The sequence below is a fragment of the Pezoporus wallicus genome, unplaced genomic scaffold, assembly GCF_028554395.1.
Source record: "Pezoporus wallicus isolate ANWC-B61680 ecotype Strahan unplaced genomic scaffold, APGP_CSIRO_Pwel_v1 contig_4046, whole genome shotgun sequence".
NCBI lineage: Eukaryota > Metazoa > Chordata > Aves > Psittaciformes > Psittacidae > Pezoporus > Pezoporus wallicus.
The window spans coordinates 341,618-365,537 of NW_026638285.1; the positions used below are offsets into that span (position 1 = coordinate 341,618).

Below are 23,920 nucleotides of genomic sequence, written 5' to 3' on the forward strand. Positions count from 1 at the left end.
TGTTTGGGACTGCTGCATAAGCAGGTCACCGAGCAATGCTTTGTTGTTGGCAAGAGATTGCTTCTGTCTTTGTTCTCACATGCATTGTGTTGCTTACACTTTCCAAGCCTCTGATTAATTACACTAGTCCATTACAGGGGATGGGGAGCTGTGGACTACTCTCACTAACTGTATTTGCACACAGTGCTGAAACTAACTGCTGGGCTGTGAGCTGCCTGGGAAGGGGTGAAGACAGCGTAATTTAACACACCATGAAAAGTGTATTATTTCCTTGCAGTGAAATATGTTCTTGTGATCTGGTCCAGATGTGGTTATGACTAGCCCCAAGCTTCTCCCTCTTCTGTCTGTTCTGTCCATGCTATTGATTCCCCTTTGGGGATAGTCTGTTGGGTTTTGGGTTTTTTTTAAACCTTCTCCTGCCCCCTGGCATTAATGTGATAATATAATTTTTTTCCGACGCACTAGTTTCGCCAATTATTTTTTTCCAGGTTTAGTGTCTTGTTTTCACTGCCAGCCTTTGGAATTGCCTTGATACCTTGAGCACAGCTGTGCAGTCTCACATCCTCTTATTAAACCCAAAGTGAGTAGCACATGGCTATTACAGTTCTACAATTTATTGCCTACCTATGGATGCTACAGTATGTAACTCATCCTTCTCGGCTTTGGAAACTGTAAAATAAAGATAATCAGACCTGCCATGTTCCTGTGGGCTGTCAGTGCTGAGAATGAAAGAGTATCAAAGATTATGTGCTCTCTTACGAGTGAGTGGTTGTTCTTAGTTATGCATGCTAGATTACTATTTGTCTTACTGGGAGGAGAGTAGTGGTCTCTGAGGGCAGAGTTGAGCAGCTCTTTGAAGGCTTGGCCTAGTTTGTGTAGTCTCGGTCCAGTGACACCCAAGTACTGCCTGAAGTACTTTTCAGACTTCCCTTGATGGTCATGTTCAGAAGAGGCTGCAGGTATTGAGGCTGGGTTGGGTTAGCTCATGGAGCTGTTTGTTAAGTGATGAGGAAGCATCACCTGTGTCCTGCTTGGCTCCAGCTAGGTCTGCCCAGCCTGTGTTTCTGGTGGCTTTCCTCACTAAAGTACCTTACCAAGGCGCCTACGTGTGTGCTGAGGTGAAGATTGCAGGCACACCAACCTCCTCGAAACACCAGGATCCTGGTGTTTTCCAAGTGCTGTCGAGAGCACTGTGTTCAAATGGACAAGACACTGAATGTTTGAGCTTGGAAGGGAACCTCTGCAGTCTACCTGTTCCAATTCCCCTGCTTAATCAGGGTCACCCAAAGCTGGTCTCCCAAGACCATATTATATGTATATGCATATATATGTATGTTTTGAATAGATCCAAGGATGGAGACTAAGAGATAGGCATGTTGCTTTGAGGTTTTGAGGGTTTTTTTATGGTTTGGTTTGTTTGGTGCTTTTTTTTTTTTTTTTTTTTTTTGCATAGACCTCTGCTCTGGGCATATGTGGCCTATGTTGTGTGTGATGTTCCTTTCCATCCCTTTGTGAGATTGCGGGGATCCTGACTAGGTTAGTGCCGGCCTTCTTACTGATGCAGCCTCCTTCCCTGAGGACACTTGGTGCTGTGCTTGGTCTAATGCATGCTAATATTACAGGTTGCAGGTGGTAATAGAGCCTGCAAATGAATATCAGGCTGTGACTGATGAATATGTCTGTTAATGACTAATGAAAGATGTAAGTAAGGTAGAGAGGGGGCTGATGCAATAGCAGACTGTCATGGTTTAAGCCCAGTCAGGTAACTCGTTCACTCACTCCCCCCCCTTCTTTCCCTCCCCCTACTTCCGGAGGGATGGAGAGGAGAATCGAAAAGAATGCAACTCCCACGGGTTGAGATAAGAACAGTTTAGTAACTAAGGTATAACACAAATCACTACTGCTACCACCAATGATAATAATGATGAAAGGAAATAAGGGAAGAGAGTACAGCACCTCAGCACCAGCCGACCGATAACTTGCCCCCCTCAGCCCCACCAAGCACCGACTGATACCTCCTCCAACCCTGCAGTCTCACAGCCCTTCCGGCTAACTCCCAGTTACATCCTGGGCATGATGTGCTGTGGTATGGAATACTTCTTTGGTCAGTTTGGGTCAGGTGTCCTGTCTCTGCTTCCTCCCGACTTCCCCTCCTCCCTGGCAGGGCATGAGGCTCACAAAGTCCTTGGCCAAACCAAAACATCGCTATCAGTTCTGTTCCCAGGCCGAAAGTCAAAACACAGCACTGCACCAGCTACCAAGAAGGAGAAAAATGACTGCTACTGCTGAACCCAGGACATTATCCACCCCTTATTCCATACCATTCACCTCATGCTCAGATCCCACATTTTCAATATACCATCACTCTTATCTAAGTGCATGGACCAGTAGCTATAAAGCTGCTGCGTCCATCTGGTCCATGATGCCAGGCTCCATCTCTTGTAACAGTCTTTCAGAGCAGGAGAGACTGTGTGCAGTGCTCACACTCGTGAATAACCTGGGCAATAGTGTCCATTGCTAAATCCACCCCTCGATCATGAGTCCATCTCTATGTTGCATCTCTGCTCTGATGGCCTGAAGTGCCATGGGCCCACCAGGCTCAAAATAATTCACTGTCCCCTTCAGCAGTTTCTGCAGCTTGTTGCTGGGGACTCCATACAGCTGCCTTCCATCTCCGACGCTTCCAAAGCACTGGAGGGGCCCAGTGGACTAGATACTTGCCCATACTGTCCCACACACCCTGCCACTCATGACTGTCCAGCCTTGGGGAAAATCTCTTGGTCTCTCTATATTGTTGTCTAACCCCAGACAAGACCCAAACCTGAGTCTGCTTAACTTTTGAGATCAGACAAAATGGTGGTGGGTTGCACACAGCCTGTGTGTGTGCCAACATGCTGATCCCCATCACAATCAGCAGGCAGGTCCCAAGGTTACCTAAAGGCCATTCAAAACCTTCAGAACTCTCAAACGATGCTGCTGTACTTGTCACTGGGGCTGGTGTAGCCGCTGTGCTTGCCGGCTCTCCCACCACCAGCTTCTCTTTTCCTGAGTCCAGCTCTTCCTCCTCTGCCTTGCTGGGAAATGCTGCGTGGTCTCCTGCGTCCTCCTGGGGCTCGGCGGGCGGCTTCCGGGGAATGCTCTCGGCCGTCGCGGGGCTCGGCTCGGCCGCGGAGCTCGGCTCCTCCGCGGGGCTGGGCTCGGCCACCGGGCTCGGCTCGGCCGCGGGGCTCGGCTCCTCCGCCGCCTTCTCCGTCTGCTCGGCAGCCACCTCCTTCCGCTCCTCGACCTCCCCGGCCTCCTCCACCGGCAGCCGTCCCCTCGCGGCCTCCGGCCCCGCTCCCGCCGCCGCTTGGTCCCCGGGGCTGCTTTCCCGGGCCGGTTCGGCTGCCGCCGGCTCCCGGGGCCGCTCCCCCTCAGCTCCCCGCAGCCTCACGAAGATGGAGAGTAGGGTGAGGGCCAGGACGGTGAAGAGCAGCCGGACGGCCAGGTAAAAGTCCACGGCCACATCCGTCCCGCCCTGCTGCTGGAGCCCACCCGTATTACAAGCCATTGCCATAAAGCACAGTGAGACAAGAACCTTAGCCCAAGTCCCACACTTGATAAACACTAACACAGCAAATACCGGCTCTAAGTAAGTTACAACATTATGAAGCTGTGAGATCAACAAGAACAACTCTGAGAGCCAATAAATCAGCATTGTGACGAGTGACTATTAATCCAGTCAAATCTGTCGTTATTTCAACCCTTCGTGCCCCACGTTGGGCGCCAAAAAGAACTGTCATGGTTTAAACCCAGTCAGGTAATTCGTTCGCTCACTCCCCCCCCTTCTTTCCCTCCCCCTACTCCCGGAGGGATGGAGAGGAGAATCGAAAAGAATGCAACTCCCACGGGTTGAGATAAGAACAGTTTAGTAACTAAGGTATAACACAAATCACTACTGCTACCACCAATGATAATAATGATAAAGGAAATAACAAGGGAAGAGAGTACAGCACCTCAGCACCAGCCGACCGATAACTTGCCCCCCTCAGCCCAACCAAGCACTGACCGATACCTCCTCCAACCCTGCAGTCTCCCAGCCCTTCTGGGTAACTCCCAGTTACATCCTGGGCATGACGTGCTGTGGTATGGAATACCTCTTTGGTCAGTTTGGGTCAGGTGTCCTGTCTCTGCTTCCTCCCGGCTTCCCCTCCTCCTTGGCAGAGCATGAGGCTCATAAAGTCCTTGGCCAAACCAAAGCATCGCTATCAGTTCTGTTCCCAGGCCGAAAGTCAAAACACAGCACTGCACCAGCTACCAAGAAGGAGAAACATGACTGCTACTGCTGAACCCAGGACACAGACTTATTACTGATTCCAGTCAGTTAGCCTTATGACTAGCTGTGGTCATGACCCTGAGTATTTATTTACCAACCCTTGCTCTGTTCCAGACCATTCTCCACTTAGAAAGTGCTCGTGCATATGTGGAATTGCTCACCATTAACAGCTTCTTGTAAGTGAGTATTTTTATAGTTAATAAACCTCTCTGGAGCTGTCTGTGCTCTTCTTTAACCCACCCTGGGTGTTGAAGAGGCTCCTTTTTTAATTCACACTAGTGTGTGCAATCCAATTAATGTTGCCACATCCTCTCCAACTCAGCTTCCTGCTGATGGGGATGTAGCCTGCAACCCAGTCTGTGTTGTTTTCTTCTGATGAAAATAGCTGTTCTTCAGCTCTGGAGGGCAGGAGTGTGCAAAATGGAATACTTGTCCCTATTCCAGCTGTGGTGCACAGCTCTGATGCTGTGTCTGGAGGACTGCTGGGTGACAGTGGTTAGTTGCTACCGGACACTGACAAGGTTACTGTTACAGAACAGAGCAACAGCAATTTGTGTTGCATTCAGCACGAGAGGCTGGCCCAATGCCCTGGGCTGGTACCCCTTGATTTGAAGGATAAAACAAGGGTCCACTGATTAAAAGACTTTAAAGTCTCTCTCTTTTTCCCCACTAAACCTCTGAGTTCAGAAGGCCCTAAAGGCTCTGCTTTTGCAGCCCAGCGAGACTAATACTGGAATAACTACTGACAGCCCACCCCTCCCTTTGCAAATGCAACTCATACATGCTGTGGGCCACACTCTTTGGTGACTGCTTGGCATTCTTCTCAGACTAAAGTCGAAAACACAGCACCGTACCAGCTACTAAGAAGAAGAAAAATAACTTTTGCAGCTGAGCCCAGGACACACGCACACACTCCTGTGCAGCTGCAGCCAAATGAAATAGACTGCCTTTTCCTGGGTTGGGTTTTTATTTTCTGTTTTTTTTAGCAGCTTCCTTTGGGGAAGCTATAGTTCTCATGAATGAAACCTTTCCTGGGGGCAACTTTCTTTTTCCCAGGGAATCTCTACTTGGTCTTCAGGGGATAGTGGTCTACTGCTTAGATCCTCTCGCTATCTGCTTTTGATGGGTCTAGCAGTTGAGTTACTGCTGCCTGGACGATGCTGATTCTGGAACTGACACTGGTCCATGGGCCTCAGCTACTCAGCTTCTATGTGCCCTTCAAGAAGGAATTAGTTGCCTGAACTAAGATGGAGAAGACACTTGCTGGGCATCTTTCAGCAACATCACTGCAGCAGGCTAATGACAGCAGTAGAGTAGTAAGAAAGTAATAAAGTTTATTTTATGACTGTCTCTTATCTCAGTCTGAGCCAGCTCTTTCTGCATTGTCCACAGAGTAGTCCCAGAGAGTGAGCACTATCCCACACCCAGCATCTCTGCACTGAGCAGACAAGAAAGTCTACTTGCTGAGCTCAGCTAAGGCTAAATGTAAAGATACAGTAATTTTTTCCTGGATCTGGAGTTGAAACTGCAGGTATTTGTGTGTGCTGATGCCAGTCTGCTCAAGTATTGCCACTGCCAGGACTTGCTTGGCATTGCACCTGACATGCCTGGCCTAATTCTGCCTTCCAGCTATGATAGGAACATTGGAAAGGTATGCACCTACCACTCCTATTCACAAGTAGGTGCTTTGCTGCCTTTCAGGGTATTGCCTTCTGGAATTGGTGTTCTCTGGACAGAATCAGACCGTTCTTGTTCTTGTATATGTCCCAGCAAAAAAGGGTGACTTGCCCCCTCATGGGATCATCTAGGGAGACACAAAGCATCATCCTAAAACAGAGGGACTGTACCAATTGAAAACCTGGCTCTACTTGGGACTGAAGGATGCTAGCTAAGGGGGTGATGCTTTTCAAATTGGATGCATTGCTAATATTCAGGATGAAGAAGCAACTTTCTCTTTGGTGCCCCAAGCATCTTCTACAAAGGCTATAGGGAGGAGGGAGCCACTGCTGCTTTGCACACAGCAATTTCGTCTCCGTATGCTTTTGTGTCCTCTGGGAAGAGGGAGGTAAATTGTTTCTAAAGTTGATGTAGCGCATAAAGGAAGCTGGCTCACTGGTGACATGCTCCAAATGTCTCTACAGGGACTAAAAGGGTTCCCAGATGTTGTGGCTGTGCTTTGAGGCATCTTCAGAGCCTTGTGCTGCCCTGCTGCAGAATATATATGGACTCAGTCAGAGATCAATATGATCAGACAAAAAGCCATTTATTACAGAGGCTTAACCCCTTAAATACTATTTCTTATATGCACTTAGGGTGATTTGGCATATTATGATTGGATACATGTCTTGAAGACCCTTTGCAACTAGCATATAATTGGTTAAACACAGGTGTGGGAACTTGACCTCAAAAGCTTGCCAACACTCCACAGTTCTCATTAACTCGGTGAAATCCAGCTGCTTCTTATCTTGCTTGTTTAGGCTTCTTCGGGCCTCTCATGCCTTGCTTTATCTTTCAGGATTTTCAGAGTTTATGTACCGATTATCCATTCTCCTGTGAGAACATTGTCTGCACACTGCCCCTTTTAGGAAATGACCTCAGGCTGTGCCATGAGAGGTTTAGACTGGATATTAGGAACAATTTCTTTCACAGAGGGTGTTCAGCTATTGGAACAGGCTGCCCAGGGCAGTGGTGGAGTCACCATCCCTGGAAGTATTCACAAACCCTGTAGGTGAGGCCCTTAGTGACATGGTTTAGAGGTAGCCTTGGCAGTGCTGGTGTTAGCGTAAGAACTGACACATAACCACCAGAATGGTTATATGAGGTGCTTTATTGCAGCACTGGGAAACCAGGGGCATGCGCCTGAATCTGGCTTCAACCCCGTCACATCGCGCTCGCAATTTATACACTAAGAATTTTGTAGCTAATACATATTCAACACAGATTACATCATTGACTAATACATATGCATCAAAAATTGCCACATCAGTCTATTACAACATCAGCCTCTTCTGTGCTTGCGCAGCCCCCCTCTGGTGGTCGTCCTGATGAGGTAAGGAGTCTTCCTCGGATGAAGTAAGAAGTCTTCCTCAGCTTGTCCTGTTCACTTTTTGTTCCTTGGATATGTCCCAAGCATTATGTGGACGCCAGCATTCTCTTATTTTCACTTGACTACTCCTGGTACTTTTGTGAGTTCTGCTTCGGTAGAGTTTCACAATACTCCCCTAAATCCACCCATATACGCTTTCCCATATATGGCTATGTTAATTGCTTATCGTTATAGCTACCATTGTAATGCTTAGTTATAAAGTAACTAAGATACACAATAGAAGAATTTCAGCTTGTTCTTAAACTTTCCTAATACATAAAACCCCTCTACTGATTAACAGATTTTTAAATATAATCATCTTTTCTCTTTGTATTACTGTTTCAACACACAATGTCACTTGTTACTAACACTGGGACAATGGTTGGACTCAAAGGTCTTTTCCAACCTCAACTTGGTTGATTCTGTGATTTGGTGTTCAGCCAGCTGTTCTTCACTTTCATTCCTGCTGGAAATTAAGCCTGTAATGGAAGGGCCAGAGCCCAAACCCCTGAAAGAATCACAGCTGGGCCTATGATTCTTTCATAGTCATAGTCATTCTTTCACAGTCATTCTTTCATAGTCATCCCAGAAGAGATCTTAGTGTGAGGATGCTGCACAGCATGTTTTTGCTGATCAGCAACTGTGAGCTTGGAAAAGGATTCCAGCTTCTAGCTGGAGGGAAAGCAATCTTTCTCCTTGCCCTCATTCCCTGGCGATTCCCCTGACTACTGGCTCTGCATGGGGGAACTCCTTTTCTCCACTTTGGCTGCAGTAGCAAAAGATGATCTGTGGCTTGTAGCTGAAAAGTCTGCCCGCAAGTACAGTATCTTACAGGGATTGTGGAGTGGCCTGACTCAAGTGGGTGTATTAGCCTAGAATGGCTTTGCAGGTACCATGTAAGGGATACACATTCAGCCATGTAGAGGAGGATGGAAGTGGCTGAGCAGCCCTCGGCACTCAGGGAAAGATTCTGATTTGTAGGAGCAGGAGAGGGAAGCAGCAAGAACAGTTTTGTCCAGCCATGAGGTGGAGGTGGGTTTAGGGCTGTATTGCCAGGTTGTCTATGCCCACTTTGCTTCTGGGAATCTAGTTGTTTTGGAAAAGGATGTGTCATTTTAAAGAGGACAGGAATGAGTTTGCACATGCATGAACACATGAATTAAAATGGTCTCCATGCTTTCTAATCCAGCTCAGGTACCTCCCTCCCTCCTGGGCATGTCTCCACCTACCCAAGCATGTCCAGGCCTGTTCTCTCTTGCCCATCACCTTCCCTGTGTGAACGTCCCCACAAGGTGGCTCAGCTGTGTTTCTCCTGAGACGGAGTGTGTCTCTGCAGGGGAGAGCAGGGTCTGTCCAGTGCTCTGTCCGCTTTTCTCCTCTGCCTCCATGAACCTCCCCACTTATGACAAGCAACAAAGATACTGCAGGGCAGGCTGCAGCCTTGGGAGATCCTGTGTGTCCCAGATCATTCCTGTGTGAACAGATTGGGTTTTATCACCTTGCATTGTTTTGGGGAATCACAGTTGCAGCAGCAGTTGATCAGTGCCAGGAGTAGCAGCAGAAACACAGTCCCTGGAGAAAAGTGGGCAGTTACATTGGTATTAGCCTCCGTGTCTCCTTTTTAGCACCCTGCATTTCAACAAGTACCCTCTTGGCTGTATGCTTCCATTTTTTTCTGGTTAGCACTGCAGCACTTTGGGTGAAGTAATGTACATCACACAGGGTATGGCAACCCCACAAATGCCATCCAAGCCCAGACAGGTTGATCTGTGCTAGCATTAGGCAAGGTAGTGGCATAGCTATGAAAGTGGTCTTGCGACCAGGGGAGGTTACACAGGGTATATATTTCCTTTGGGCCCCTGTACTTTGCTGTTGTTGCTGCCCTTGCCTGCTGAATGTAAATGGAGTGGCCACACTCTGTTCTTCCTCCAGGGCTGTGCTGCTGGGGTCTGTATGAGTTGCTGGTATTAGGGCAGCTGCCTGCCAAGCCCAGCATCTAGAGAAGCTATCTGGCATATGCCTCATGCTGAGCTATCCACTCACCCACAAAGACGAGGAAGATGGCAAAGGCAGCAATAGCCCATTTGGTCTCAAAGAATGTTTTTCTTGCCAGCTGGCTCAGGAAGTGTTGGATCTCATTTTCCAGGTCTGGGCTTTGGCTCATCATCTCAATTTCTGCTCAGAGCTGATCTGGGTGAGTGACCTATAGACCTGTAGGGCAGCAAGACTACCCCTGCCAGCAAGGGAGACTGGAAGAGAGATGCAGCCATGTGCTGCTGATCCCTGACTGGAGGATGCAGGCCATTGCCCGGGAGCAAGGTGGTCTTTATAACCCTGGTTGTGAGCCTTGAGTTAAGGCTGCCCTTGCAGGGTGGGTAACACTGCCCAAACTAGAGCAAGAGCATGGCAACACTTCAGTCGGGAAAAAGATGCCATCATTTCATGCAGCTGCTTTAGATGCAGGCTATCAGCATGGCACCATCTCTCCTCCACAGCCTGGTCGGCAAGAGGGATAAGTGGGACCAAGCCTGTAGAGCCGGGTGGGTGCATGGCAACAGGAAGGGCTTCCAGGTTTCTGGAAGCACTGGCTGCCTCTGCTGCAGGAGGAATGGGTGGAGAAAGGAGCATGGAGATACTGACCCCAGCCCCTGTGGCTGCCAGAGCAGCCGCGTCCTGCCTGCAGGTGGGAGAGGGCAGTAGTGCAGCAGCCTTGGCTCCAGCTGCCCTGTTCTGAGCCTCAGACCGAATAACGGGCTGTGCCTCGGGGACCCGGGAGAAGGGAACGTCCCCAGACTGCAGCCTGGCGCTGCCAGCTCTCCCACATTCCCCGTTAGCCGTGTTTGGCCTCACCCCGTTGCCCGCACCATGTTCCGTTCCCGGAAGCGCAGGACAGAGTTGGGTGTCCCACCTGCCGCTGGGCGGCGGGCAGCGGAGTAGCAGCGCGTAATCGGGTGTCGGTGCTGGGCTAGGCTTCCTGGAGCGCGGCTGCGGCGCCGGCCCCCGAGGGAGCGCCGGCCCCCGAGGGAGCGCCGGCCCCCGCCCCCGCCCCCGCCCCCGCCCCCGCCCCAGCCCCAGCCCCAGCCCCAGCCCCAGCCCCAGCCCCAGCCCCAGCCCCAGCCCCAGCCCCAGCCCCAGCCCCAGCCCCAGCCCCAGCCCCAGCCCCAGCCCCAGCCCCAGCCGGTCCTGGAGGTCCGGCCCCGAGGAGACGGGAGCCAGGTGCCAAACCGGCCTCAGCCCCACGGCACTGCAGGAGGTGGGCTTTTAGTAGGGGGTCAAGGTCACCTTGTCAGCAAATCAGCCTCTCACCAGCTGCCCATTGGCAGATTTCATGGGGTGGGTCAGGGGCTTCCAGGACCCACTTGTTGTGGAGTGGGAGTCCTGACCCAGTTGCAGGTAGCCCTTTCCAGCCATCTAGACACCTACAGCAGCCTCCAAGGAGGGGCTTCTAGTGCAGGCTGGGATTACCAGCAGCATTATGTGGCTGGTCAAACTGGAGGGACCAGGCTGGAGGCCTGGCTAGTCAGCCCTTTACCATCTGCTCTTGTAGAGGTGATAGGCGGATTGACTCCACAACTCGTTAGAGTTGTAAAGTAGGTATGCTTTATTCAGCGCTGAGGCGCATGGGGGTTTCTCCTCCAAAAGCATGCGTGCCCCCCTTTGCCACTCTGTTGGCACATATGATTACCTAAATATGAGATTGCTTCACGCCTAATACATATGCAAAACCTATTCCCGTCTAGTATTATAATTAGTTTTCTGGCATTTGTCCCATTGGTGCGCCTGCGCAGTGCCTCCTGGTGGTGGTTGTTAGGGGGTCGTGAGGATGAAGGCCTGTAGTTCCTCTTCATCACTGCGAGTAACCTCTTGCTTTCACGGAGACTCAATAGGGTTTCGGCTCTTGTCCAAACCTCAGGTTCGGTACAAGCCGGTTTTATGTATCTTAAAGTAGAAACTTGTCAAGTTTGTAAATTTTGTTACTCTGGCTATCTTTTGTTCCTTTTCTTTCTAAAAATACTATTTGAAGAAGAATGTATTAAATATTAAGTTATGAATCTTATCTAACTACAATTCTACCTAGCAGCTGTAACTCCTACAATTCTGCTTCACCATTCTAGCAGCTTTGACTCCTACAGTTCTGCTTCACCAAGCACAGCGACTGCTTAAGCAAGCAGGCACAATGTTAACCCTTTATTTCCCATTATCACAGGAGCTGCCACAATTTATTTCCCCCCTTTCCTGATAATGTTTTCTGCCTTTCCTGCTGCTCATGTTGTTTCATATTAAAAGGCACAAAACTAATTTTGAAATTCAGACCACAGTGGTCTCCACCAAGGCTACAAAGATACATTCCTTGTAAGAACCTTATGCATATTACTAAGCACTACAGTAGTCCTAAAGGATGCTGCTCACACACAGGAATGTTTAATGCTGCGTGGGCACAGTTTCCCATGATGCCTGGAATGGGGCCTGTGCCTCCTTACAGAAAGCCTGGGGATTGAGAAAAGGATTTTTCTTACCCCCCACTCCCCAGGTTGACAGTGCTTGTGTTATCTGAAATGGCAGCAGGCAAGCTGATTTGACAGCTGGGTGTTTGCTCCATAGAGTCACAGTGAAGTGTAGTTTCACGCCTGTCTGGTCCCATTATCCGTGATCGTCAGCAGGAGTGAGGAGGTGGTGCAGAGGTTCATATATGGCCTCCTGCCTCTGAAAGCAACTTGCTTGGCAGAGCAAATGCCCAGGTCTCCAGGTATTTGCTATAGCAGAGCTGCTGTTCCTTCTTGTGTCCCCCATTTTCAGGACCTGGCTCTCATTCCTGGGGTGGGGCACTAGGGAGGGAAACCTGTTTGCTGCTTATTTCCAGGAGACTGTCCTTGCTTGATTCTTGTACAGTAGTCCAGTGAATGGAGGGATCATGGCAGGATGGTGTAATCAGCTTCAGGATACAGGGGAGGATGCATGTGCGTCCCTGGGGACTGGAGCTAGAAAGAGCCCAGTATATCCTGTTCCCATGGAGCATCAATCAGCAACAGGCCTGTGCACAAGGCACCCTGCTGCACCAGGAAGGAGGTGTGAGGCTGAGATGTGCATTGGCTTTATTCCTGTAAACATTCAATCCTGGCAGAACACATGAATTCATATGTACTCTGCCTGAATATGACAGTGCTGGGCCACATCCTCAGTCTATGGCTTAGCCAGGACAGAGCTATTGGTGTCTCAGCAAGCCAACAAGGCAGTGTTAAAGCAGTGGAAAAGCTGGGTCAAGAGGGAAAGCCTACTGCAGAGCCTTTAAAGAGTGCTTGAATATCTGGAGGTTTGGGGGATGGCTGGTGAGAGGCAATGTCTGTTTAGGTGGGGGAATGCTCTGACAAAGCATGTACTAGGTAAAGTATTAGGCATTCATTTCGTGCTTCTGTGGTTTGGAAACAGCTGCCTTCTATTTTTAATAAAGCACATGTGTTTCCAGATTGAGCTCTGACTCAACAAAATAATTAGTGTTCAGAAGGACTAAGGAATGTTAACAAGACCTTGCAAGCCCCCACTCAAAGTGGGAAAGAGACTGTTATGGGTGCTCTTTCAGTGATACTATTGCTGCTACTTCTTTGGTAAGAGAGAAGCTGAGGAAAAATTAAGATCCTTTGAGTGCGGGAGGCTCATTGGAAAGGCTCAGACCTCAACGCAGTAAGATTTCTTTCCTGTCTAGTGATCTGGAAGGATTGCTGGCTGGTCCTGCTGCTGTCCTTGCATTAAGAGGCATGGGAGTCATGTACAATGGGTAAGACTGTGCAGATGTGGTGCTGAGTCCTCAGAAACTTGGGCAGCCTTCTGGGTCCTGTTTGTGCCTGGGGATGTCTGAAAAAGAGATAGAAGCACCATTCCAAAAGGACCCATTCCTTTCCATCAGCCAGGGGCTGTGGTGAAGCCACAGGGGATAAGAATGCTTCAAATCCAAGTACTCTGCACACAGAGACTCATATGCAAATGGCTACTTGCTATGGGCAGCTGTAGTCTCCTAACCACCTATTCTCTACTGAAGGTCCCTCAATTAACCATTCCCAAAACACGGTGGGCTATCATCTCCTGGAGACATCCACTTCCTTCCCAGATTTGGTCAATGAGAGGGAAGATCTCATTGATTGGCCTTGGCTGTACAGTGAGAATTGAGTTTGCACCACCTCCATCTCCTCCTGTCTCCTCTGGAGACATCTTTTCCCATGGGGAAATCACTGGCAGAAGCAAGAGCACAGTTTTGCCTGTGCTACACTTGCTGCAGGGAACTTTGCTGTGTGTCCCACAGGCTGGTATCACCCTCATCCCTACTGCATGCTGACACCAGACTGCCAAGGGTACCTTCACCCTGAAGGAGGGAGCATGAGGGCTTCAGCTAGAATCTGATGCTTCTTGTCTACCTGGAATAAGATCTGGGGGGAAATTTTGTCCAAATTGGGATGAGGAGAGCTCCTACAGTATCAATTCAAATCTTTCCACATAGAGTAAGGGTCCTCTGCAGGACTGATGGTCTGTCATGAGTAAGGATGTGTTGTCTTCTCTATCCAGGCTGTGTATGGGTGCACATGGAGACCATCCCTTGGCTGTCCTCTCAGTGATTCATTGCACATGTGCAACACCTTAGGATCAGGGAGCACCTAGGTGTGCAGGAGAGCACAGGCACCCATATGGCATATTTGAGGTGGGAGCTAGAACTGGTTCTGTGTGTTGGTAATCTTTGCAGAAGGTGTTTTGCTTGTCCTGATGGCTGTGAACAGCGGGACATAAAAAGTGTCCTGGCTTCTCTCTCCTACAGTCTAATTAGAGCCAAATTCTACCACCACTCAAAATCATGGTGTCAGAGTAGAAGCAGGGCAAATGAATGTTTAACTTCTTGGCTTCTTATCAGCAGGGTCAATGATTCACCTGAAGGATATTCATGTGAGATGATTCATTGCCCAGAGATAGGAATGAAGTTTATGTCTCATTGTTGGGACGCTGTTTGTTTGGGGTGGGGGCAGTGGCACCAGATGAGAGCTGGATAAATCTGTCCACATGGCCAGCTAGATAACTGGATGGGTTTACAGGCAGATGGAAAGTTAGCTGGGGAGGTTGAAAGCTTGAACGGGTGACAGGCAAAATGCTGCATTTACATGCTGAGTTGCTACATATGTGCAAATAGACATGAGGAAGAGCTAGGTTAAGCAGCTGGTGAAAATGGAGAGATTGAGCCTCACATGCCTCACGTGCAAAAATGATTTATGGTCCTAGAGCAAACACCACCTCCAAAATGCTGGAGCCAGTGTGGGAGGTGGTCAGAATAACTCAGCATCACGCTGCATCTCCCCATGCCTAGGATTGCAAGCCCCATCATTTGGGCTGGTTTTAGTTTTTCTTTGAGAAAGCATTTGACTGGAGCTTGAACATTTCTGCTGCTAGTGTGGAGGATTTGCTCCCAATTCTAACGATTATTGTTTTGCCTGGTAAAAGAAATGCATTCTTTGGTTTCAGCCTGAGTGTGTACAACTTCCGTTTCCAGCTAGGTCTGAGACACCAGCGGCAAATGGGGCTTCTCTTTCAACGCAAGTCAATTTTCAGCCAGATTGAAATGCCAAATGCTTGCCTTCTGCCAGCCTGCCAGACAAGATGGGTGATGAAGGATCCCTCTGCCCTTGTGAGGCCTCACTTGGAGTATTATGTACAGTTCTGATGCCCTCAACATAAAAACGACATTGAACTGTTGGAAGTTGGAACAAGTCCTGAGGAGGGCCACAAGGATGATCAGGGGACTGGAGCACTTCCAGTATGAAGACAGGCTGAGAAAGTTGGGGCTGTTCAGCCTGAAGAAGAGAAGGCTGCGTGGAGACCTCATAGCAGCCTTCCAGTATCTGAAGGGGGCCTATAGGGATGCTGGGGAGGGACTCTTCATTAGGGACTGTAGTGATAGGACAAGGGGTAATGGGTTAAAACTTAAGCAAGGGAAGTTTAAATTGGATATAAGGAAGAAGTTCTTTACTGTGAGGGTGGTGAGCCACTGGAATGGGTTGCCCAGGGAAGTTGCGAATGCTCCATCCCTGGTGGTGTTCAAGGCTGGGTTGGGCAGAGCATTGGGTGAGATGGTTTAGTGTGAGGTGTCCCTGCCCATGGCAGGGGGGTTGGAACTAGATCGTCTTAATGTCCTTTCCAACCCTAACTATTCTATGGTTCTATGGTTCTATGATCACTAGCAATACCCATTCAGCAATGATTCTCCCTTTCTGTCTGTGGTTTGTGGCATGGACATTTTTACGGGGTTTTAACCCACTTAGTGTGCATTATTCTGATATTGTTCTGGTGTATTAATCAAGCATTCAGGCATGGTCTAGTAGACAGTGCCAATCAAAGTGGGGTTATAGAAAATAGCTCTCATTAAAGTAATTTGATATTTTTTAATGCAAGTGTAAGAAGTAATTTGTACAAGCTCTGTCTTACCATCATGTGATATAGTAATTAAAGAATCACTTTTCAGCTTTTCCATTATTTTCCTCAGTTGGCATCAGGCTGATTGCTGTACAGTTACATGTGTCCTCCTGGTTCCTTTACAAATCTCTCTGCCAGCCCTGACACCTTCTGAAGAGTTTGAAGATTTACTGAAAGCCAGTGTTGGCTGGCCTGAGAGTTCCTGGAAAATGTAGATGTATTTCAGCATCCTGTGATAGGAACACATTATGACCACTTGCCAAGAGGAACAGAAATATTCATTTACTCTTCTGTCCTGTCTTTGCTAGTATTGCAGGTCATCAAGGTAATTCTGTTCATTGTAGCAATCTGCTTCCTTCCCTTATCAGTTTTCTATTTTTTATTATTATTTAGTATGCATTTATTATGCATTGGGTGGGAGAAGCTCATTCTTAACTGCTTACATTTTGTTCCTTGACCAGTCTGTTTTGAGGAGTGTGTTCTTTCTCCTCAGTTTTTCATGTTTCCTCAGGTGGTCTCCTTTCCTGACTGTGGAATTGGTATTTTTTAGCCAACAGTAAAATATCCTGAAAAAAATGCAATTATTATGTTTTTCTGTTTCAGTTCCTTTCGTTTGTCAGTCTGGTGCCTGTATGGACTATCTGTGCAGAGGAAATAAGTGATGTCTTCTGGCTGTACATCTAATTACATTTCAATTTAATAAAGTGCACTGTAATAAATATACTCACCTCACACTTCTACACACCAAAACGACTGACAGGTCTTCTAAGACTGAGTGCTGTTCTGTCAAGCTCAAGTGTAATAGATAATATTCTTATGCAGTGCTTCAATTTAAGGAACTATGTTTGCATATTCTTAAAAGTCCAGAGATATTTGAATTCTGGTAGGCCTTCTCCCCACCTCAAAGGCATCACTTGTGATGAGAGCATTGTGCTGAGAGCTGGTTTTGATGGTGCAGTTCTTCTGCCTGTGGCAGAAGGGTGAAGATAACCACTGAAGTGTGGTTTTCCCTGGTGGGAACAAACCTTTGCTCCTAGCTGGATCTCTTGCTCTTCAGAGACATTTGCTGCTTATTGGGTTTGAGGGCCAAGGAGAGCCTTCAGGAGTGCGCTGCCAAGCTGTCAGGTAGTCTGTGCATCACCAAGCTGTGGTGTGCAAGTGGGATTGTTCTTTCTCTGCACTGGGTCCTTTGCACAAGGACAGAAGCTCATTCTGGAGTCTTTAGAGAAACTCATGTTGTTTTAAGTGTGTACGTTTAGTTCTTCCCCTTCTTTAAAATAATCTCTCCCCAGGAAAGCTTTTTCATTAAAATTGTCAGGAAAAGATGGAAGTGGCTTTATTTAAAACAGCACCAAACACTTGGGGAAAAATTAGACTAAGATTGACTTATTCTAGATTTAGCTATTGGCTGGGGCAACAGCTAGCTAGGAGACATTGGTACGAGCAGGAAGATCATGGTTACGTATTGTGGGCAGGAAGCCGTACAGGACACAGTGGCAGTATTTTGCTGTCTAACACAAAGCCAGGATGAGCACTTCATCTAAAGCACTTGATTTAGAAGCAAGATGTGTAATGTTCTAATATTAGCAAATCTGCAAACAGCTTGCTGTGTCTGCAGTCTTCCTGCAGGGTCTGGCACAGCATCCACACATCTGACTGCAGGCTGTGTGCCAGGCTGGGGATGCGTGCAGGAGTCTGGGCTGCTGCTAGCAGAGCTCTTTGCAGTGTGGGGTTTTGCTAAGGGGTGCAGTCCCTTTGCTTGGACATTCAGTGAGTGGTTTTCAGAGGCAGTGGCACTGACAGGTACTCAGGAGATGCAATGTAACCGAGCCTTCAGGCTGCTCCATAGGGGCCTTGCGCAGGGGTTTGTGCTCACATCTTCCTGTCCCCAGGTTCTGCTGCTCTAATCTGAGATCTCTCCGTTGTTTTCAAGTGTCTTCCATTTCTGTTTTTTTGGGCAAGAGCAGTAGATAAGATGTATTGAGCACAAGATGAAGTAATTCTGTTAATGGAGAATACTCCCTAATGGAAAATATTGATCATGTGTCAAAACTGTTGGCATGAATTGATTACAGTACCTCAGTCTATTAGATGGCACTAAACAATCTGTTTTTAAATATCCCTTGAAATACATGCCTTTCTCTGGGAGGGCCTGATCCAGAATCTAGCTTGGCAAATTGCAGCCTATCCAATGGACTCCATTTAGACCCTTTTACTGGTGTGAATTTTCAGGCAGTTGCAGCCGACAGAACAAAGGGATGCCAGGACTGTATGGCCAAGAAGATTGTCTTGGCTCAGTCTTGCAGGGAGAGTTGTGTCTGGAGGCACCGTCATGAGGCATGAGCTTAACCATTGCTGGCTTTCCAAGAAGAGGGAGGTCCCATGTTAACCAATGACTACTGAGATGAAGGGAAGGGTGGGTTGAGATGGCATTATCCTATGAAGAGGCTGGTGTCTTCTGTGCTCAGTCCCAGGTAGTGGCATAAGAAATGGAAGATGTGGGACCAGCTCTCATGTGCTTGATGTTATTGAAGATGAAGTTAAAGTCAGTGACTGGAGGGCAAAAAATCTGTGACTCCAGGTATAGTAGGAACTCACAGTTTCCTACCCTGGGCTGCTCCCAGAGCTGTAAATCCTCACCTCCTTCTCCTAGTGCCAGGACTTGGATTGCCTTGGTGCCTTTAGACTAACTCAGCAAGCTGCCTGCTGCAGTACATCTGGCAGTAACATCCTGCTGTGAGGCACCCATGGGTGCTTATGGGCCTCTTGAGGGGCAGGAAGAAGGGCATGTGAGGAGGGGTGCCAGATCCCTAAGGTACCTATAGGGAGTAGGTAGGCTACGTGGGAAGGGTGCTTGAGGAGAGAGGGACGCTGCAAGCTAAAACTGATGTAGGGCACACCTCTGCTAGCACTAAGGCAGGGCATTTTACCTTTCGCTCTGTTCCTGGTGCTCATCCAAGCTGGCTTATAAAACAAAGTAATTGCAATTATGAAGTGCTCCCACTTCTAACAGCAGCAAGGACTGGTTGGCAGAGTCCTGGTGTGTGGTGGTGTGTGGTGGTGCCCAAGGCCAGCCCAAGGGCCAGCCAAGAGTGGTGCTTCAGGCTGCTGCCTCTAGGGACTTGGTGCTTAATGTGAGCAACCCCCAGGCACTGAGTCTGGCAGATGTCCATCTTCAGAGCCCCTCTGAAGGACCAGCCCTTGGCAAGTGAACTCATCACCACCATCCCCCTTTTTCTTTTCCTGAGGGCTGGGTGAAGGTGGTGTGTGAATGATGGCACCGGGGCAGGGACAAACTGTCCCATCACTGAATGATGAGAATTTGCATGCAAGTAACTTAAAACTATGCTCTGGCCAAGCTGATTTCCTGTGAAACCCAGGTGGCTCCTGGATGTGCTTGGCTACACAATTGGTACTCTCAACTGTGAGTAGCCCAGGACTATGTAAATGGCAGTCATGTGGGCCTTGAAGCTAAACCCAACTCATCCGCTTAGTGCAGTTTTGTAAAGATATTGTGTGTCCACCCAGAGACATCAAGCAGAATAACAGCCCTGGTATCCCCAGCACAGCTTCTTTGTCCGTTGACTGGACATCTAAATAAAATAATTGCTGTCTGAAAGTTGAATGCTTTTGTTCAATGGACTTTATGTAAGAGCAGATGGAACCATTTATTTCTGCCTGGGTTGATATGCATTGCTCTGAAGGCATTTGGAAGCATTGTGACTCCTGTCCTGAATGATTCGGAGAAAACTCCAGGAACAAACTTGCCAACAAAGTTTTCAATCTGACAAGCAGGTATTCTTTATTGCGGCGCCAGGAGACACGGGGGATAGCTCCTCCTAACGTGTGTCTCCCCAGTTGCCACACAAGCCGTCCTTTTATAGCCACTGGGCGTACATACGTATTCATGAGGCTACGTATGGATTACATCATTTTCCAGAAAGTACCCCACATGTGTACAGAATTGTGGTGGTGGTCTCTGAGGGTCGTTTACTTCTTCCAACAATCTTCATCACTTCTGGCAGCTTTTGAAGCACGCACAGTAGATGCTTATACCAGTTTATTTGGTTTGTTAGCACCAGAGGCATAATAATCCTCCTGTCCTCCTACTTATCAGTTGGTTTAACTGTAGCCCATCCTGGACACCTGCCATTCCCAGATACTCCTTATCCCTGTGTCCTGTTCTTCTAGACTGTTTTTCTTAAAATTATGTCAACTATAATGATTTATCTTGTACAAGAATTCTCAGTATGTTCTGTAGCTGTACTCTACTTTTTTTATAGTGTATCATGCAACTCAGTAATTTTCCATTGCTACTGTTACAAAGCCATCAAACTTAACATTACTTAGAACTGATTCTAAAGGTTTATATATTCCATTTTGTGATTTTGTGCCCCCCTTGTCTCATGAAGCACAGTCAATTACTATTATTATAATGCTAGGTCATGCTACAGGGCTCCCTAATCACAGCATTTACATGATAGATTGAGAGGATGGAGAAACAGGCATGGGAGAATGCAGCCCAACCCATGTGGAAGACAGGTTGCATGCTCAATGGAGATGCCTGCTTGCTCTTGACTTTACTGACCCCAGCTGAAATCTCCGGGACTCACATCCTCCTTGATTGTGTTGCCTTTACACTTACCAGGGATGCTGCCAGATCCCTGCATAAGCCACCCAGCTAAGTGCTGATCCGTGTCTATGACAATACTCTTGAAATAGTTCTGGTCTCTGTCTGACATTAGGGGAGAGAGGTACAATTAAGGTGATTACAAGCTATTTGATATCAGGGAGAGAAGACTTTCACATGAGAAAATCACAGCATGTTAGTCTGCTCAAACCATCACAACACAGAGCAAAACCAGATGGCTCCAGCCTACCCAAGAAAAACCCCTTGGTGACAATGCTGCTTGGTGACATGTCTTGCTCTGCCTGCAGGACAACCAAAACCCAGCCCTTAGGATCAGAGGAGCTCCCAGCACTCCCCTCAGGGTGGTGTGACTCCTGGCTCTGCCACAGCTTACTGCTGGGGCTGGGGGTTGAAACAGGTGCTGTGGTCATCTGTCTCTGTGCCTGGGCAAAGCCTGAGGCATTACTGTTAACTTTGCATGGCAATGAATTTGTCTTGTACAGCAAAATAGATCCAGATAACAAAGAAGCTCAATATAATTGCTCTCTGTCCTGCACATCTGGAAGAAATGAGAGCTGTCAAGTTACTTACAAATGTAAGATATCTGTAAATAACTTGACAAATGGAATGTCCTTCCCAGTGCTCCTGGGTGCCACAGCTGCCTTCCAGAAAGCTGCATACTGCAGAATCCGTTGGGAGCCCAAGATGCCATCTGCTATGGGGGCTGTCATGGTACTTTTGGATCTCTCAAATATTCAGGACAACATATTCTGTGATTTAAACCGTATTTCATGAGCCAAGGGACTTGTCTTAGTCATCTGCTACTGTGGGATTGAATGGTTGTGGCTGAGATTTGTCTGTTGAACCCTAATGTGTTACCTGAATGTTTCTCTCAGCAATACTGTGCTGATTGTGGGATTATTTTCTTTACTTTTATTTGAAGTAATTAATTCTAATTAAATTAACAGATCAAATAGAGTTGACTTAATTTATTTCATTTCAGTATGTCAGGGTCCAATTGGAGAAAAAACCCAGTGCTCGACAATGTTTCAGTTCGTGATCCCAAGAGTGAAATTAAGACACAAATGAGGGCAAGTACCGTAACTGGACAGTTTGTTTATTACAAATTACAAAAAGACAGTTATTATGAAAAAGGGAAATTATTGTAATAAAGGCGATAGCAATAGGACAGATTGGGAAAAAGGCAGAAAATGAAGCAAGGATTCAGGGTGCAGAGAGAGAGTGAGCTAGTCACCACTGCGGATCCAGCGGTGTCCCAGGGATCCACTGTCATCGTTGTTGGTGGTGGGAGTCCTTCAGGGTTCGTAGTTGGTGTCAGAGCAGAGTGTCTCCCAAGAGTTCGTTGGAGGTGGGTGTCCTCGTGGAGCCGTCCTTCTGGGGTCCCCTTGAAGGTAGCCCATGGAGTGTGTATTGTGGAGTTGCCCTCCTGGCGATGTCTCATGGAGGGTGTCTCTCAGGATCTGTAGTAGTCATCAGCAGAGTGTGTCCCCACGGAGGTGTCCTCCTGTAGTCATTCTCATGGCAATGGCTCCCTGACGATGTTCCTTGGTGAGTACCTTTACCTATTTTATAATGAGTTGGGGGGAATACCTCTGTTCTTCATGTCATGTATTACATGTTTCTGGTGGACCAGTTTCCCTGGTCTCGCAACCAGCTCTTCAACTGCATGTGTATGTTTGCACACATACACGCACACGCGCGCACACACACCTGTGCATGCACACCCATGTCTGCAGCAATTCTCGGGATAATGGGTAGCCATTCCTGGCACCAATCCTCAAGGTAATGGACATTTACAAGATTGGAAAGGTAAGGTAGTCCCTCAATGAGCAATGAGAATTGGTTGGACTATATTAAGCACAACAAGGAAGGAGTGGTAAGTTATTGCCAGTCTTGATCTTGACTGAATAGGTCCTAGCCTCTTGTGTAGAACTGTCTTGTGCTTACAGATTTTGGCCTCATAAAGCTTGCTGTTGCGAGTTACCATCAGCTACAATGAAAAATATGTTTCCAGATTGAGCATTTCTTGGCTTCTCACCCTTCTGGGGTGGCTTTTGGTTGAGAGCCTCTGGGTAAGGATGAAGGGGAAAGGAAATAAAAAGGGTGTTGTTGTGGGAGTTTACTATTGATCACCCAGTCAGGATGACAACACCAATTAATTATTATAGAAGGAGCTAAGGGATATCTCTCAATCAACTGGCTTTGGTCTTATGGGTGATTTTAACTTCTCAGACATCAACGGGGAATATCACACAGCACATACAAACAGGTCCAGGAAATTTCTGAAGCATGTTGAAGGTAACTTTTTGGTGCAGGTGCTAAGGGAGTCAGCTAGGAAAGGTTCCCCCTAGATGTGTAGTTTGTAAGCAGAGAGAGACTTGTGGGCTCAGTGACTGTGAAGTAGCTGAGTTTCAAATCATCAATAATAGGTGGAAAACTGCCAGCAAATCTTCAACACTGAGGATGGGGAGAGCATACGAAGGGCAGCTGAAGGAGCAAGTTGGTGTCCTGGGTTCAGCAGTAGCAGTCATGTTTTTTTCCTTTGTGTTAACTGGTGCAGTGCTGTGTTTTGACTTCTAGTTTGAGAACAGTGTTGGTGAAGCCGATGTTTTCGGTTGTTGCTAAGTGATGTTTACCCTGACCAAGGACTCTGTGAGGCTCATGCTCTGCCAGGGAGGAGGGGAGGCTGTGAGGAAGCAGAGACGGGGCACCTGACCCGGGCTAGCCGGGGAGGTATTCCATACCACAGCACGTCATGCCCGGGGTGGGGGGTAACTGGGAGTTACCCGGAAGGACAGGGGCTTCCGGGTGGAACTCGCTTTCTTGGCCGGTGGTATCGTATTCTCTTCTCTTGTTATTTTCCCTTATCATTGTTTTAGCTGATAGTAGCGGTGGTGATTTGTTGCTGGACTGTTCTTGTCTCAACCCGTAGGAGTTGCACTCTCTCGATCCTCCTCCCCGTTCCTCCGGGAGCGGGGAAGGGGAGAGCCCCGGTGCAGGGGGGGGAGACGGACACGGACCTTGATTGTTGTCAGCTTGGCACCACTCACTGGGAGTGAGTGAACAAGTTACCTGACTGGGTTTAAACCACGACAGTTGGTCAGGTGCCCTGGCAATCTGCTGTTGAAGGTCATGTGGTCCATGGATGCTGGTCACTTTTTTAAGAGTCATCTCTTAAATTGCACAGGATTCGGCAATCCTGAAGTGTCAGAGGTCATGTACATGGGGCAAAAGGTGCTGATCCCCTCTCTCTGGTAACCAGCAAAAGCACATGAGGAAATAGAGTGAGGCTGGGCATTAGGAAAAGGTTCTTCACTGAGAGGGTGGTTGGTCACTGGAACAGGCTTCCCAGGGAAGTGGTCAAGGCACTAAGCCTGTCAAGAGTTCAAGGAGCATCTGGATGATGCTCTTAGTCGTATAGCTT

General features: G+C 47.9%; 1 long non-coding RNA gene across 1 annotated transcript; it reads left to right on the forward strand.

Moving 5' to 3' along the window:
* Positions 1-4: 4 nt before the first annotated feature.
* Positions 5-16,766, forward strand: LOC130599656 (uncharacterized). The gene is made up of 6 exons (XR_008972277.1): positions 5-580; positions 1,454-1,536; positions 1,623-1,701; positions 5,372-5,631; positions 9,333-9,594; positions 15,895-16,766. It is a non-coding gene; the product is annotated as an uncharacterized LOC130599656 (long non-coding RNA).
* Positions 16,767-23,920: the final 7,154 nt, after the last annotated feature.